The sequence below is a fragment of the Ovis canadensis genome, chromosome 11 (assembly GCF_042477335.2).
Source record: "Ovis canadensis isolate MfBH-ARS-UI-01 breed Bighorn chromosome 11, ARS-UI_OviCan_v2, whole genome shotgun sequence".
NCBI classification, from domain to species: Eukaryota; Metazoa; Chordata; class Mammalia; order Artiodactyla; family Bovidae; genus Ovis; species Ovis canadensis.
The window spans coordinates 34294790-34313086 of NC_091255.1; the positions used below are offsets into that span (position 1 = coordinate 34294790).

Genomic DNA, 18297 nt, shown 5'->3' on the forward strand with positions numbered 1-18297 from the left:
ATGGACTGCAGCACTCCAGGCTCCCCTGTCCATTTACTTTATGGATCTGATATTTCACTTCTAGATATTTATCCGAGACAAATGAAAACCAATGTCCACAAAAATCCTTGCATAAGAATGTTCAAGCTTTTTTCAAGATAGTCAAAACCCGGAAACAACTCCATTATCAAGAGAATGGATAAATTGTGGTGGAGTTGCGCAATGGAATACTACTCAGCAATAAGTTTTAAAAATCTGTTGAGATATGCTGTGACATGGAAAAGTCTCAAAAAATAATAACATGCTAAATGAAAGAAGCCAAATACGAAGAATACATACAGTATGATTCCATTTTTATGATATTCTGGGATAGGCAAACTCACCCACGTGTGCGTGCTAAGTCACTTCAGTCGTGTCCAACTCTTTGCGACCCCAGGTACTGTAGTCTGCCAGGCTCCTCTGTCCATGGGAGTCACCAGGCAAGAATACTGGAGTGGGTTGCCATGCCCTCCAGAGGATCTTCCCGACCCAGGAATCGAGCGCGTCTCTCACATCTCCTGCGTTGGCACGTGGGTTCTTCACCACTAGCGCCACCTGGGAAGCCCCAGGCAAACTCTCCTATGATGATCAAAATCAGATCAAGGTATTACCAGGTGGTCTAGCAGTTAGGACTCGGTCCTTTTACTGCCAAGACCCGAGTTCAATCCCCGATCAGGGAAATGAGATCCTATAAGCTGCACAGTGTGGCCAAACAAACAAACAAACAAAATCAGACCAGACGTTTCTCTCTAGTGGAGGGATTGACTGGGAGTGGACACAAGGGAAGTTTCCATAGTGATAAAAATGTCCTATCCTGGGTCCATCACATCTCTTCTCCTCCATGCCTCATGTTGAAGTCAAACAGATTGATTTCCTGTCTCCATGCATTCAGTCTTGTGTTTTGGGCTCATGCCATTCCCTCTTCCTGGAAATCCTGTCCTCAGCCATTGTGTGCAGGTGCAGATACTTTCTATCCTCCAGGACCTAGTTAAAATCTCCCTTTCTCAGGATTTCTTTGGTGGTCCAGTGGTTAAGAATCTACTTCCCAATGCAGTGGGCGTGAGTTCAATCCTCAGTCAAGGAAGTAAGATCCCATATGCAGTTTTCATTCCAATCCCAAAGAAAGGCAATGTCAAAGAATGTTCAAACTACTGCACAATTTCACTCAGCTCACATGCTAGCAAAGTAATGCTGAAAATTCTCCAAGCTAGGCTTCAACAGTACTTGAACAGAGAACTTCCAGATGTACAAGCTGGATTTAGAAAAGGCAGAGGAACCAGAGATCAAATTGCCAACACCCGTTGGATCATAGAAAAAGCAAGACAATTCTAGAAAAACTTCTGCTTCATTGACTACACTAAATCCTTTGACTGTGTGGATCACAGCAAACTGTGGAAAGTTCTTAAAGACATGGGAATACCAGACCACCTGACCTGCCTCCTGAGAAGTCTGTATGCAGGGCAAGAAGCCACAGTTAGAACTGGATATGGAACAACAGACTGGTTCCAAATTGGGAAAGGAGCATGTCAAGGCTGTATATTGTCACCTTGCTTATTTAACTTATATGCAGAGTACATCATGCTAAATGGCAGCCTGGATGAATCACAGCCTGGAATCAAGATTGCTGGGAGAAATATCAATAACCTCAGATATGCAGATGACACCATCCTTATGGCAGAAAGCGAAGAGGAACTAAAAGTGAAAGAGAGTGAAAAAGCTGGCTTAAAACTCGACATTCAAAAAACGAAGATCATGGCATCTGGTCCCATCACTTCATGGGAAATAGACGAGGAAACAATGGAAACAGTGACACATTTTATTTTCTTAGGCTCCAAAATCACTGCAGATGGTGGTTGCAGCCTTGAAATTAAGACACTTGCTCCTTGGAAGAAAAGCTATGACCAAACTAGACAGCATATTGAAAAGCAGAGACATTACTTTACTGACAAAGGTCCGTCTAGTCAAAGTTATGGTTTTTCCAGTAGTCATGTATGGATGTGATATTTGGGCCATAAAGAAAGCTGAGCACCAAAGAACTGATGCTTTTGAACTGCGGAGTTGAAGAAGACTCTTGAGAGTCCCTTGGACAGCAAGGAAATCAAACCAGTCAATCCTAATGGAAATCAGTCCTGAATATTCACTGGAAAGATGGATGCTGAAGCTGAAGCTCCAATACTTTGGCCACCTGATGCAAAGAACTGACTCACTGGAAAAGACCCTGATGCTGGGAAAGACTGAAGGCAGGAGGAGAAGCGGAAGACAGAGGATGAGATGGTTGGATGGCATCACGGACCACATGGCATCTTGGATGACAAAGAGTTAGATAGGAATGAGTGACTAGATTGAACTCATGCCAAGGGACAACTAGGTCCATGAGGTGCAACTCCTGAGCCCACGTATCACAACTAAAGAAGTTCTTGCACATCTCAACTACAGAAAGCCCATGCCCCACAAGGAAGACCCATTTTTTTTTAATTTTTAAAAAGATCCTCCTCCTCTAGGAAGTATTCCCTACTCCCCTCCTACTAGTGGCAATTACACTGTCCTTCCAGCATTGACCCTGTAGTTTGGAGGCTTTTTTCCCTATTTTTCTTCTGGTTTTGAACACTCTTTCTAGTTTTGTTAACAGCTGTTGTATCCATGCTTTAATTCCCTTGCTCTGTTAAGACCTTGCCAGCAGCCAGAGTTGTGTGGATTCCAGCCACCTCATCCCCTAATAAAAGATCCTCTGTAGATGTCCGATATATACACGGGAAATGAGTGAAACTCGAGTCTTCCTCTTTGTCAGCCACTGCATGGTATTGTGCTCTGACCCCTTTTATTTTTCATCTGTGTAGGATGCAAGCCACACTGATCTTTGCAGGAGCATCCTCTGTGCCCCCAGAGAGGGCTGGGCTGCCAACTTCTCATGAAGTAATTAAATGACAAATTACCTGCCGGCTCTCAGCTGGAAAACCTATAGGAGCACGGCCTTTCCATATTCATAGGATTTAATCAAATCTGAACGCTTGGAAGAACTTCATAGCCTTTGTTCCAAAGGCCTGTATTTGCAGATGGGGAAACTGATGCTCAGAGCAGGACAGTAGCTCCTTCAAGGATCCATGGGGCTTTTGTGGAATCAAATGCTTATCATCCTTTCCTCAAGTTTCCATAGTGAGAGGAAGCTTCCATTCCACTGGCCAGGATGGGGCAGGATTGGAGGAATATTTCTCATCACTCCAGTATCCTGGCTTGGAAAACTTCATGAACAGAGGAGCCTGTCAGGCTACAGTTCATAGGGCTGCAAAGAACTGGACATGACTCAGCATGCATCCATGCACGCACACACACACACACACACACACACACACACACACCCCACTCTTTCTCCAGAAAGAGGAAAGCCATATCATATTGGAGAGATGAGATTAAAGACCACAGGCCAAGCATTGCCCAGTCTTTCTCATAGACTGTTTTTGCCTCCAGGTGCTTCCTCCATGTAGTAGGCTCCAGGGCAGGCCCTCTTCCCCCGCTCCCACTCCACTAAACAGTCAGTCACCCAGGGGAGGCTCAGATTCTCTAGGTATTCCTGCACTCACTAGGTGAGTAAATGAAATTCAGGAGAAAAGAAAAACTCATGTGTCATATGTTGGGCTTGGACCAAGATGAGTTCATCATCCTCCTCTGTTGATTATACAGTTGATATTATATATTGATCCTTACATGGCTTCTTGGGTCTGTTTTCAGAGTTGTAGTTAATTGTCACCCTCAGTATCAATCTGGGGGCAAGTGGCAATGCCAAGGTATAGCCACCCACTCAATTCCCCTAGAAGTGAAGTAGGACCTGGGGAAGTCAGGACTGGTGGCCCAGTTTCTTATCTGGATGACCAGATGGGTGAGGAAGTTGATCTCTGGGGGTAAAAAACAGATGCTAAGGGGAGGAGCAGATTCAGGGAGATGAAAATGTGTTCAGTATTTGGCCACAGAGCTCTCAGGGGCTCCAAATCTGAGTGACAGATAGAGAATGAGGAAACCAGCAAGACAGGGATAATGAAAATGTGGTCCATAGGCCAACAGTCTCAGCATCACCTAGCAACCAGTTAGATACGCAAATTTCCCAGCCCCACCCCAGACCTACTGAATCAGAAACTCTGGCCTTGAGGCCCAATCAGTGCTTTAATAAACTCTCCAGGTAATTTGATGCCCATTAGAGTTTAAGAATCTCTGGTATCAGAGGTCATCTTCTTACATGTCTTTAATTAGATTTATTTCTAGGTATTTTCCTGGCATTTGGTAGGTTTTGATGCTATGATAAATGTTATTTTTGAATTTATTGTTCTGGTTGCTTGTTGCTGGTATATGGAGATACTGGAGCTTCTCTGGTGGCTCAGACAGTAAAGAATTGCTCTTGCAATGCAGGAGATCCAGGTTTGATCCCTGGTTTGGGAAGATTCCCCTGGAGAAGGGAATGGCAACTCACTCCAATATTCTTGCCTGGAGAATTCCATGGACAGAGGAGCCTGGTAAGCTACAGTCCATGGTTTCGCAAACAGGCGGACATAGCTGAGCAACTCACACACACACACACACACACACACACACACACGTAGAAATACAGTTGATTTCAATTTGTCTTGAATCCAGCAACCTTGCAAAATTCACTTATGAATTCTAATCATTGATCCACAGATTCATCCCTTTGGATTTCCTATGTGACTGGTGAATGATATGAGAGAGTGACAGAGAAGAGGTCATAGATTTGGAAATCAGTGTAACATCTGTAAACCCAATAGAAAGCTTTTTTTTTTTTTTTTTTTTTTTGAGAAAAGGAGTCCAAACTTAGATTGCAGGGCACTGTTGTGCACTCCAGGGGTATGCATGCTTGTGAACACACAGGCACAGAGAATGTTCCAGATATCATGTAGGTGAAGTGTGGGCTGGATTTCAGAGGTTCTGGCTTCCAGAACCTCTCCCTCTATCTCACTATGACTGCCAGACTTCCCCTTAGCGAAGTCAGAGGTTGGCACAGGTTGACTAAATGAAATACAGTTTCCAGGTAGGGAAAAGTAGATTTCTCAGGTATGGACAGGATTGTGTGCCAGCTAGATTGATCAACCATCTGGTTTGCCCTAGAACCAAAGGTTTTCCCTGGATGAGGGACTTTCAGTGCTAAAGCAAGGACACTCCCAAGCAAATTGAGCCAGTTGGTCACCCTAACTTCTAACTTGGCTTCCACGAAGCTGAGAAACCTGGTGGACCAAAGATACAAAAAGAGTCCATCATGAGAGAAATGCCCGACCCCAGACAGGTGAGGAGTAAAGATCTATTTTGAGAACCATGAGTGTTCTGGGCTTTCCCGGTGGCTCAGCAGGAAAGAATCCACCTACAATTCAGGAGCCACGGGAGACATGGGTTTTATTCCTGAGCCAGGAAGATCCCCTGGAGGATGGCATAGCAATCCAGTCTAGTATTCACATCTGGAAAAATCCCATGGACAGAGGAGCCTGGGAGTTGGACACCAGACTGAAGTGACTTAGCACACGCTCGTGAATATTCCCCAGCTTTCACATTGAGGCCATACTCCTTGATCTCTCCACCCTATAAGGCTGAAACTCTACCAGCCAAGTTGCCTGCTTCTTGATCGGTCTATCCTGATATGGGGCAGACTGGGGGTTCTTTGTTACCAGAGTTCTCTTGGAATCTCTGAGCAGTCAGTACCTTGGGGTTTTTGACCATGATCTTCAGCATCCAGGTACCATACCATAAGATGCCTGCTCCCTGTCATGTTTCCCCCTTGACACTTGAGACAAATACATTCTCATGCGTAATTTCCATTTCATAGCCCAAATTCCACCACTCTCCATCTTTCTTGCACATCTTTCTTGCAAGCGAGTAATACTATGACAAGGATAGCCTAGAATTCTCTCCAATTTTTTTAAAAGAAGGAATCATTTGCAAATGTCAGTCATTTATTATTAGTTACAATCTACCAGCAACATAACACATGTGGATGCTAGTGTATTGAGATACTTCCTTGAGCACTATCAGGTCTGAAACAAATCGTTTGGGGTGAAAGAACACCTGTGTGGGGACTGGTGGCAGCAGAGATGCTAGAAGACACCAAAGGTACTGGCCATGACAAGGAGTTCTGACTCACCAACCCAGATGGAGATTTCGTGTCTATAGCCTCCAGACTGTAGGGTCCATGGCCAACAGCACTAGTGAGTCATGGACATCACTCACCAGCTGTCTGCCCCCTGTCATTTCTCCTCCCACTCTCATGTCTCTTTGCAGGCAGCTAAGTCTCTGAGAGTCATATCTTCACATCCCTGTCCCAGATAGGGAAGATGTTAGATCCAGGTGTCCTTGGCATCTGGACCTACAAGGTCCCTGCCATGCCTCTTCACTCATGGGTAAATGGCTTTAGGAGCAGACTTGCATGCGGCTGAGAAAAGGGAAAGGAATCTGGGCATTAAATCATGAAACCCAAGCTTGGGTCCTAGCTTAATCCCTCTGAACCTTAGCCTCCTCATTCATCTCACATCTCTCAAAATTTGCATGCTGAAATCACTATTCTGCAACCAACCATGTAACAATTGATATAGGCAAGAATCCTTAATGGATGCCAAAACCATTGGGTGAAATGATATTGGGGAATGGGATATTCATGCAATGTCTGGGTATCATTCCGCAGTTACTTGTTAATTACAAAAAGAAAATGTACTTCTGCAGTGGCAAAGGCTGTTATGTGCGTGCTCAGTCATGTCCAACTGTTTGCAACCCCATGGACTGTAGCCTGCCAGGTTCCTCTGTCCATGGAATTTTTCAGGCAAGTATACTGGAGTGGGTTGCTGTTTCCTCCTCCAGGGGATCTTCCTGACCCGGGGATAGAATCTGCATCTCTTGCATCTCATGCATTGGCAGGCAGATTCTTTACCACTGCGCCAGCTGGGAAGCCCAAGGATTGGAGTTTACAAATCATTAAATCCTAATAATACCCATGTCATACTAGTATTGTCTCTGTAATAGTTCTCCCCCGACCAAAACCGAACAGAGGCAAGTTCCTTCTTGCGTATTCCTACTGATGGGCTGCTCACTACTTTCCAAGATAGCCTCTTTCCCGTGTGGTCAGTACTATCTGAGAGGCAGAAATCTTCCTGAAGCTTCTACTATCCAGTGTCGGCATTGTCTTTGGCAGTTTCAGCATATAACTGAATCCTTTCTCCCCAGGAGAACTCATCAGAAATGGGTAGACAGAGACTGTGGCCCTGCTGCCCACATACAGCTCTGCTCCTGGCAAGCCTTCAGCTTCTGCTGTCTCACCTGGATTAGCTTTCTGGTCCCCTCCTCCCCCTGGTGGCCCTCACAATGTGTCATCATCCACACTGTCTATATTCCTGATTCACTACCCTCCATGCCTCTAATGGCCCCCTCCACTACCATGTTCTGTGATGTCCAGCTTGGACCATCTATTCTGCACCACTCCAAACAGTACCACCTGCAGAAGTCATCAATCCCACTGGGGATCGTGTATGTGCATCTGCTGAAGGACAGGTTTTCCTCTTCACGCAAGGCTGGAACTAGCATCAAATACCTCCTGTGGTCCAGGTTGTCCCATTTAATCTTCCCCATCAATCCCATGAGATCAGTAGGAACACTCCCAACTTACAAATGAGGTGACAGGCTCAGAGAGCTTCAATAGAGACTTGCCAACTAATAAATGATGATGACAGATTTGTGGTCTCAGATCTGTGGGATTTCTAAGTTCAGGCTTTATCTTCCACATCACATAGGTGCAGCGTGGCTTACCCCCAAGGATGGGCTTGACAGAGCAAGACAGGTGATACCCATCAACACCTGAGGCGCAGGTGTCAGCCTCAGAACACGTACAGGGGACTCCTCATCTCCCCACACCTGCCCAGATGCGGACATGCGGTGTCACGGCTGATGGCTACTGTGTTTTGTTTCTGGACTCAGCCTTCTGCGTGTTCCCAAGTGAGCATCAGATTCAGAGCTGTATTGTAGCGCAGGGAGCACCAGTGACCTCTCAGCCCTTTATGCTATTCCTCTCTGCTGCTGCTGCTAAGTCACTTCAGTCGTGTCCGACTCTGTGCAACCCCATAGACGGCAGCCCCTCAGGCTCCCCTGTCCCTGGGATTCTCCAGGCAAGAACACTGGAGTGGGTTGCCATTTCCTTCTCCAATGCATGAAAGTGAAAAGTGAAGTCGCTCAGTCGTGTCCGACCCTCAGTGACCCCATGGACTGCAGCCTTCCAGGCTCCTCCGTCCATGGGATTTTCCAGGCAAGAGTACTGGAGCGGGGTGACATTGCCTTCTCCGATGATATTCCTCTTTATTAGTTCTTTATTGTGACAAAACCGCTTACTCCAGAACTCGGTAGCTTAAAACAAGAGATATTTGTCCCTTCACAGTTTCTGTGAGTCAGGAATCTGGCGGCTGCTTAGCTGTCTCTGACTCAGTATCTCATAGGCTGTAGCAACTGTATCAGCTGGTGCTGAAGTCATCTGGAGCTCCCCTGAGGCTGGAGGATTCACTTCCAACTTACTCTTGTGACTGTAGGAAGGAAGCTTTGGTTCTTCTTCACACGAACTCCTGTATGAAGACACTGACAACTCAGCAACTGGTTCCTCCCAGCACGAGTAACCCAGGAGAGACAGGGGGCTCAGGATGGAAGTCATCGTTGTCTTTATGAATCCTTTTATAGTCTGAATTTAGAAGTGACAGACCATCATTACCTCCAAAATAGTCTGTTGGCCATACAGCCTAATCCTTGTACTAAATAGGAAGGGGCGTGAACACAATGGCAGGAACACCAAGAGGCAGGGACCGTGGGCGCCAACCTGGAGTTGGCTATCACATCCCTGAACATGTTTTTCCCTAAATCATGTGTGACTTCTGCAATCTGCTCGGGCACATTTGAGAAGCCACAGGAGTTCCAAAGGTGCGCATGTGCACATGCCTGCTTACACACACACACACACACACACACACACATACACACACTCCTTAAAGAGACAATGATAGTGCCTTCCTCAGCCATTCTTGAATGATGCTTTTGAGAAACATTTGCTGGTTAGCTGCCTGGATGGAGGCACCTCAGGCTTCCCTGGTGGCTCAGATGGTAGAGAATCTGCCTGCAATGCAGGAGACCCAGGTTTGACCCCTAAGTCAGGAAGATCCCCTAAAGAATTGAATGGCTACCCACTCCAGAGGAGGCATCTCAGAGATGGGTGCTGGGTCAAGGGGGATTCAGGCTTCCATAGACAAGAGGACAAAGAAGAAAGGCCAGGAGGAGATGTTGTTATGACTGTGTCTAACGGGGAGAGGGGTGTATATTAATAGTTAAGAAGTGGATCATCTCCAATTGGAGATACCCATGCAGCTCCAGAACTGAAGCACTTGAAACAGCTTTCAGGGTCAGAGATGACAATAGCGATCCATGAATGTGGGAGTTTGAAGGCGATTGAGGTGGAGTTCGGGCGGGTAGGAACTGTAGCTGTGAGAGAATCAGTCAAGGAAATTAGTCATTTTAATTTTCTCTGTATTCATGGCTATTCCCGTATCCTCACTCTATCTTTGGAGATTTCTCCTACTCTTGTTTCTAATTTAATGTAGTCTCATTTTTTTCTCTATTTTTAAAAAAATTTTCTTAATTAGGTGAGCTAGTGGTTTATTTCCTTTATCGCATTTTTCTCCATGAAGTTCCAGCTCTTATATTTATTAGTGCTACTGTTCTTAATTCATTAATTTCTGTCTTTATCTTTGGCAGTTCCTTCTATTGCTTTTCTTAAGCTTGTTTTGTTCTTGCTCTTCCCAACTTTTGGAACTGAGCCCCTAATTTATTTTCCTTTCTTAAACGAAAACGTATTTAAAATCGTGACTTGTCTTCTGCCTTTAAATTCAACCTTATCTGATACTGAGACTTAGATTCCTGTTTTCCTTCGCTGCATTTGCCAGGTAGGGGGCTAAAGCATCCTTTGTTTGTTCATCTCTTTGGGCTTTGGTTTTAGACGCGTTTGTCTACAGCATATAATTTGCCTTTGTTTTTACAAGACATCTGAGAGCTTTTTCTTTAACAGGAGAGTATATGTCATTTGCAATTACAAATAAGACATGCTTGTTGGTTCTCAGGCTGTATAACAAACATTTTAAAAATAAACAGAAAGAAACATTAAAAATAAAAAAGAATATAAAAAGGATGACAGGGCTGTTTTCTTTTACTTTTTCTCAAAGGTTTTCCTGCTGGTAAATTGGAAAGGTTTAGTTCTTGTGTGTGTGTTTCTCTTAATGATGCTGGTGTCTCACTTCGTAAGCTGTAATTTTGTCAGGCATCTCCGATGCACCGCTCGGGTCCTCTTGGACTCACCTGTCTCTTGTTCTGCATGTCACTGCATCTACCAGCTTCAAGCAGGCACAGCCTGATGGAGCCAAGGGACGTCAGGAGATCACACACACACCACACGCGAGTGCAGAGGTATTTACACCTCACAGTGAAGGTGGAAGTGTCAGTCGTTCAGTCCTGTCCCACTGTTTGCGACCCCATTGACTGGAAGCCAACAGGCTCCTCAGTCCACAAAATTCTCCAGACAAGAACACTGGAGAGGGTAGCCATTCCCTTCTCCAGGGGATCTTCCTGACCCAGGGATCTAACCCAGGTCTCCCGCATGGCAGGCAGACTGAGCCATCAGGGAAGCCCTGTTTATACCTCATGGAATAAGCCATTAACCAGTAGGAAATGAGAGCTTGTAGATAAACTCTTCCCACTTTCTCTCCCTGGACAGACCATCCTAAAACACAGTTCATGAGTTTACTCAAGCTGCCATAACAAATATCTCAGACTAGGGGACTTAAACAACAGGAATGTCTCTTACCCCATTCCGGAGGCTGGAAGTCCAAGTTCAAGGTTCCTTCAGAGGCCTCTCTCCTTGGCTTGCATAGAACTGTGTCTTGCTGTGCCCTCACCTGGTCATTCCTCTGTCTGTGTCCTAACGCTCTCTTCCTGTAAGAATGCCATTCATACTGAATCATGGAATATTGTGCTCAGTCATGTCCGACACTTTGGACTATAGCCCATTAGGCTCCATTGTCCATGGAATTATCCAGGTAAGAATACTGGAGTGGGTTGCCATTTCCTTCTCCAGGGCTTATTCCTGACCTAGAGATCCAACCCAAGTCTCCCTCATTGTAGGCAGATTCTTTACCACTGCACCTCCTTGGAAGTCCCTATAATGGATCAGGGACCACCCATATAACTTCATTTTAAATTAATTACCTCTACAGAACTGAAAGAGACATGTGTACCCCAATGTTCATCACAGCACTGGTTATAATAGCCAGGACATGGAAGCAACCTAGATGACCATCAGCAGACGAATGGATAAGAAAGCTGTGGTACATATACACAATGGAATATTACTCAGCCATTAAAAAGAATACATTTGAATCAGTTCTAATGAGGTGGATGAAACTGGAGCCTATTATACAGAGTGAAGTAAGACAGAAAGAAAAATACCAATACAGTATATTCATACATATATATGGAATTTAGAAAGATGGTGATGATAACCCTGTATGTGAGACAGCAAAAGAGACACAGATGTATTAGAACAGTCTTTTGGACTCTGTGGGAGAGGGCGAGGGTGGGATGGTTTGGGAGAATGGCATTGAAACATGTATATTATCATATATGAAACAGATCACCAGTCCAGTTTTGATGCATGATACAGGGTGCTCGGGGCTGGTGCACTGGGATGACCCAGAGGGATGGGATGGGGAGGAAGGTGGGAGGGGGTTCAGGATGGGGAACACATGTACACCCATGGCAGATTCATGTCAATGTATGGCAAAACCAATACAATATTGTAAAGTAATTAGCTTACAAAAATAAATAAATAAATAAATAGAAGGGAAAAAATAAATTAATTACCTGTAAAGGTCCTATCTCCAAATACAGTCATATTCTGAGGTACCAGGGGTCAGGAAGTCAACATATGAATTCAGAGGGGTTGGAAGACAGTTCAGTGCATAACATACAGTTTTCTATGACTTCCCTGAGCCTTGTCCCAGGAGACAAAAGAATCATTTGCACCCAGTGGCAGCCAGCTGGATTTTAACGCTATGGACTTGGAACTTCCTTGGTGGTCCATTAGTGAAGAATCCACCTTTCAAAGCAGAGGACTCAGTTTTGATCCCTAGACAAGGAACTAAGATCCCACATGCCTAGGGGCAACTGAGCCCATGCTCCACAATTAGAGAGCCTTCGCACCACAGCAATAGATCCCATGAGCCACAACTAAGACCCAGACACAGCAAAAATAAATAATAAATAAATTTTTAAAATGGGGTCTCATTTTAAAAGATCTTACAGGCTTCCCTTCTTCTGTGTCATCCCTTTTGTCCTTCATCTCTACTTCCTGTGACTGACGTCCCTGATACATTATGTTCTCCAAGACTTTGCCAGAGGTGGTGCTTCCTGGGAGGCTGGATCAAGACAGTATTTAAACCTGGAGTTATCATCTTGACTCTGTATATAAGTGATGGGAACTTAAATATGGTTCATGTCCCCACTTTCTCCCATCTAATCTCATTTCCCAGTTTTGATGACCATATTGTTGTTGAATACTTTCCATAGTCATCTTTACACCTTTCAAAACATATTTATATACCCATCAGTTGCTTGCTTTCTCTAAGCCACATCATTTAGCCCCAGCTTCTTTGAAAAACAAGGAAATCTGCTTCTTTCCCTCTCACTTTGCTTTCCAGTATGTGTCAAAATGATTACATTATTACTGCATTAGCTTATAACACATTGCACATTGTTCACCTTAATGCTCTTTCTTATTATCAGCTCCACATTTTAATAGAAACACTGTAATCGAGCAGGAACTCATGGGGCCTTCCTAAGACAGACCCCCCCACCCCTTAGCCTGTGCTTTAGTTCCTCTCTGAAGTACCTAGCTAATAGTATTGGATGCACATTTCCTGAGTTGTTTTGCAGATGTGAAAATCCTCACCAAATGGGAAAACTACTTGATGACTATTCTCCTGGAGCCTAAGGATTGATAATGTTCACACCTGTGACAGCACCCTGCTACCTCACCGTCAGCCAGTCAGAGAACTGTGCATGAGCTGATTATTTACCCTGCTACCCGCCTCCCTCACCTGGCTTTTAAAAGTGCTTTGTCAAAACCTTGAGCTAGCTGAGACTTTTCAGGGCAAGAAATACCTCTTCTCCTGGCATGGCCCTGCACTGAAACTTTCTCTGCTCCAAACTCCGATGTTTCAGTTTGTTTGGCCTCACTCTGCACTGGGCACACATACTTGAGCTAACAACATTGCTCAGTGTTTGTCCTTTTATCATGATTTGCTGGTAATAAAATGTCATCTATTTTACTCTCTTCCAAGCACCAAAGTACCAAGTACCAAAAGGTACTCTCTTCCAAGAAGACCTTATCGTAATTATTACATGTTTAATGATAATCATGTCTCACTCTTTTCCAGAGTGACAGCTTAGCAGGGAATAAAATTCTTCATAGGTGACACTGGGGAAACTTTATCAGCATCAGTTGCTAAATATCAGTGGCTATCTCTATAAGAGGGCTACACATCCTTGCCCCCTGCCAGGTGACAGGCAGTGCCTCACAGTAGGTGAGAAGTTTCCCGCACCACCACTCCTGCCCCATTTCCCTTATTTCTTTTCCTAAGGGCTTTGTAGTTTCATTGTCCATTGCCTTCAAGCCCTGAATATGCTGTGCAAAATCCAAGAGCAGTCTGATTTTCTTCTTTATTGGATGTTTTGTATTTTTGGCTTGAATATCCATTGTAATTTTTTTTATCTTTGAAGTCCAGAAATGTCACTATGATGCATCTTCATTTTAGGTATTAGGTTGGCCAAAATGCAAAATGTTTGTTTGGGTTTTTCCATAAAGTCTTCCAGAAAACCCTGAGTGAACTTTTTGGCCAACTCAGTATTTTAATCTTTATTTGTTTTGGGGCAGAGTATATCCTTTCAATTTGCCTATTCAAGTTTTTATTTTAAGCAAGTTTTTTTCCATAGATATGGATGATATTTCCATTACTGATGTCACTTAAGCAGGAGAAAAGGACAAATTGAAATGAAAAATAAATTTAGTGATGATAAAAGATATATATCCTCAAATCATTTTATATATATCTGCAAAGGTCTCTATTCAATTTTTTCTGCGCTCTTTGGTCTTCTATAGTTAATGCTTGTCTCTAATCCTTTTAAATACTTTTCTTTCATTTAATTGCATTTGATTTTCTCCAAAAAACTTTATGTTTTCGGCAATTTTCCCCCTCTTATTGCTGATTCTAATTTGACTTGTTTCTTGTTATAATGAATATAATTATAATGATAGCAACAATTATATAACACTCACTGTGTACCCACTCCAATATTCTTACCTGAAGAATTCTATGGACAGAGGAGAACAACTGAGTAAATTTCACTGTTTACCAGGAACTATTCTAAATGCTTCTACAAATGTTTATATATATTTATTTATTATATTTATCCTGGCATCTACTTTATGACATGGTGCTATTATTATCCTTATCTGAGGTACAGAGGTTCCAGCTGAGCTATTTCAAATCCTAAAAGATGATGCTGTGAAAGTGTTGCACTCAATATGCCAGCAAATTTGGAAAACTCAGCAGTGGCCACAGGACTGAAAAGGTCAGTTTTCATTCCAATCCCAAAGAAAGGCAATGTTCAAACTACCACAGAATTCACTCATCTCATAACGCTAGCAAAGTAATGCTCAAAATTCGCCAAGCCAGGCTTCAACAGTACTTGAACTGTGAACTTCCAGATGTTCAAGCTGGATTTAGAAAAGGCAGAGAAGCCAGAGATCAAATTGCCAATATCCACTGAATCATTGAGAAAGCAAAAGAGTTCCAGAAAAGCATCTACTTCTGCTTTATTGACTACGCCAAAGCCTTTGACTGTGTGGATCACAATAAACTGTGGAAAATTCTTAAAGACATGGGAATACCAGACCACCTGACCTGCCTCCTGAGAAATCTGTATGCAGGTCAGGAAGCAACAGATAGAACTGGACATGGAACAACAGACTGGTTCCAAATAGGAAAAGGAGTACGTCAAGGTTGTATATATACCCTGCATATTTAACTTATATTCAGAGTACATTATGAGAAACGCTGGGCTGGATGAAGCACAAGCTGGAATCAAGATTGCTGGAAGAAATATCAATAACCTCAGATATTCAGATGACACCACCTTTATGGCAGAAAGCAAAGGGGAACTAAAGAGCCTCTTGATGAAAGTGAAAGAGGAGAGTGAAAAAGTTGGCTTAAAACTCAATTTTCGGGAAACTAAGATCATGGCATCTGGTCCCATCACTTCATGGCAAATAGATGGGGAAGCAATGGAAACAGTGAGACTTTATTTTTGGGGGCTCCAAAATCACTGCAGATGTGATTGCAGCCATGAAATTAAAAGACGCTTACTCCTTGGAAGGTAAGTTATGACCAACCTAGATAGCATATTCAAAAGCAGAGACATTACTTTGCCAACAAATGTCCATCTAGTCAAAGCTATGGTTTTTCCAGTGGTCATGTATGGTTGTGAGAGTTGGACTATAAAGAAAGCTGAGTGCAGAAGAATTGATGCTTTTGAACTGTGGTATTGAAGAAGACTCTTGAGAGTCCCTTGGACTGCAAGGAGATCCAACCAGTCCATCCTAAAGGAAATCAGTCCTGAATATTCATTGTAAGGACTGATGTTGAAACTGAAACTCCAATACTTTGGCCACCTGATATGAAGAGCTGACTCATTTGAAAAGACCCTGATGGTGGGAAAGATTGAAGGCAGGAGGAGAAGGGGACAACAGAGGGTGAGATTTTTGGATGGCATCACCCACTTAATGGACATGAGTCTGAGGAAACTCTGGGAGTTGGTGATGGACAGGGCGACCCAGCGTGCTACAGTCCATGGGGTCGCAAAACGTCGAACTGAACTGAACTGAGGTACAGATAGAGCAAGTCACTTGATAAAGGTCACACAGCTAGTGAGTAGCAAAGACAGGACATGACCCCAGGCATATGGTTTTATATTCTCTTCTATTTATTCTCTTTTCCCATTCCTCCCTACTGATTTGGGTTTTTTCCCTACCATTTATGTTCTCAGGTGTTCAACTCACTTTTATCCTCTACCTCTTGCTGTCTTCTTTTCCTTGATTTTTTCGTATGGAGAACACCTGACTCATCATTTTTACCTCCTTCAAAGCATTATCTTTCTGGAGTTCTTCATCCATCTCTTGATTATTATCATCCTTGCTTCTTTTATTCCCAAAGTTCCTTTGCACAGAGGCTGGGGTTTTTGTTTGTTTGGTTGGTTGGTTGCTTATTTATCATTCCTCCTGCAGTGAAGGAGGTATAGTTTTTGTTCAGCTGACTCTGTGTGAAAGGATTATTGGAGCCTGGAAGTAAGCTGAGGGTTGTCAGAAAGATTGACTTGAGTCTGCAGTCCACTTCCTCATTCATTCTCTCCCCAGGGTACGCCTGTGCTCTAGATTACCAGGAAATCTCCTTGGCTCATAGCAAAGTCGCACACTCGCCTCTCACCCCTCCTGGCGTGTCACACATTGGTTTTGGTGTATTTTGATTATCCTTTATTCCTCTGCTGCTGCTCAGGGCTGCTTGTCATGCACAGCCTCCCTGAAATTTGAAACTTGCTAATTGCCAGGGTGATGTTTCTCCCTCCCTATGGGGCTCTGCCTTGGAGATCAGTCCACAGTATAAACCAGGTCTTAGGAAATTCTTGCAGCCTCCACCTTCCCGGGTGGCTCAGATGGTAAAGAATCTGTCTGCAATGCAGGAGACCGGGGTTCAATCCCTGGGTCAGGAAGATCCCCTGGAGAAGGGAATGGCTACCCACTCCAGTATTCTTGCCTGGAGGATCCCCTGGACAGAGTAGCCTGGCAGGCTCCAGTCAATGGGGTTGCAAAGAGTTGGCAGACACAACAGAGCAACTAACACTTTCACTTTCACTTGCCCTTCCTGGCCGTGGGTCATGAGTTTTGATCCTTAGAGCTCTACTTTGCCTGACTTTCTTGGAGGTTTATAGAAGCAAGTCACACACTATCCCCCCTCCCCAATTTTCACTGCATTTGCAGTCTAGTTCCATGCAGTGTAGTTGAGAATTATAGGTGTTTCTGAGTTTCTTCAAAGATAAAACTAACTTGTCTCTTTCAAGAAAGAGAGGGACAGAGACATCCTGAATCAAAATCCTCACCCACTTAAAGTCTTGGACTGGGAGGAGATGAGGATCTCCCATCTGAAAGATTAGGATGGTGGCAAACTTGCCCCATCCTGTAATATATCCATGCAGTGTGAAGCCATCCATTCCTGAGCAGGATCTACCCTGAGCACAACCCAGGAGACATTCGGGAGCTGCTTTCTCTGGCCACAAAGGCTTTTCAGCGTAATATATGTTGGCACATTAAACAGGGACACTGATGAGGGGATTAGAGGAATTTAGATTCTCTATCTCTCTGGTTGAGGAGGGAATGGCACTCTTGACCCCTAATGGAACAGCAGCCAGTGCTGGGGTCCTGGCACTTCATTACCTAGGCTAGAAAAAGAAGGGAATGATGGCCTAGCATCTTCTCATTCTTCCTCTTTTCCTACTTCTCCTCCTCTTCCTTCTTCTCCTTGATTATCCTGACTCCCATCCTGCATGGCCGCCAAAGGCATGACCACCACACAGAGTCAGGCAGAAATCCCTTGAGTGCCAAGCCAGTGATGGAGGGAACTAACATAAGCCTGTATTTTCAGGAAGACAGTGTCATAAGAGGAACAGCATACAGAGGGGGGAAACAAATGTAAGTTTAGGTCCCAGCTTTGGGTCAGATGTGGGGAGGGCTTTATAGTTTGGAAAGTAGGGGGGAAGATCTGAATTTGGGAGATGGAGTTAACTAGGTTTACCTCCCAGTTGTACCACTTACTCAGAAGGACCCTAGGCTGCGATTTCCCTTCTTTTTAAAAAAATTTTTTGAAGTATAGTTGATTTGCAAAGTTGGGTTAATTTCTGCTATACAGCGAAGTGATTCAGTTATACTTATATATTATCTTTCATGTTTTTCCATTATTGTTCATCACAGAATATTGAATGTAGTTCCCTGCGCTATACAGCAGGATCTTGTTGTTTATCCACCCTACATGTAAAAGCTTGCATGAATTCCCCTTCCTCTCAACCTCTTAGTCAATTAAATGGAAACAATAATACAGTTATATTAGA

General features: G+C 43.8%; 1 long non-coding RNA gene across 2 annotated transcripts in view; it reads right to left on the bottom strand.

Moving 5' to 3' along the window:
• Positions 1-18297, bottom strand: part of LOC138414666 (uncharacterized) — a 58363-nt gene that overhangs the window by 15310 nt on the left and 24756 nt on the right. Inside the window, exon 1 of one of the 2 annotated variants that reach the window (XR_011246939.1) lies at positions 363-592. The exons of the other annotated variant lie outside the window; for it this stretch is intronic. This is a non-coding gene — a long non-coding RNA (uncharacterized lncRNA). Of the gene's footprint in view, positions 1-362; positions 593-18297 lie in introns of those variants that run through there. 2 annotated transcript variants of the gene reach the window in all.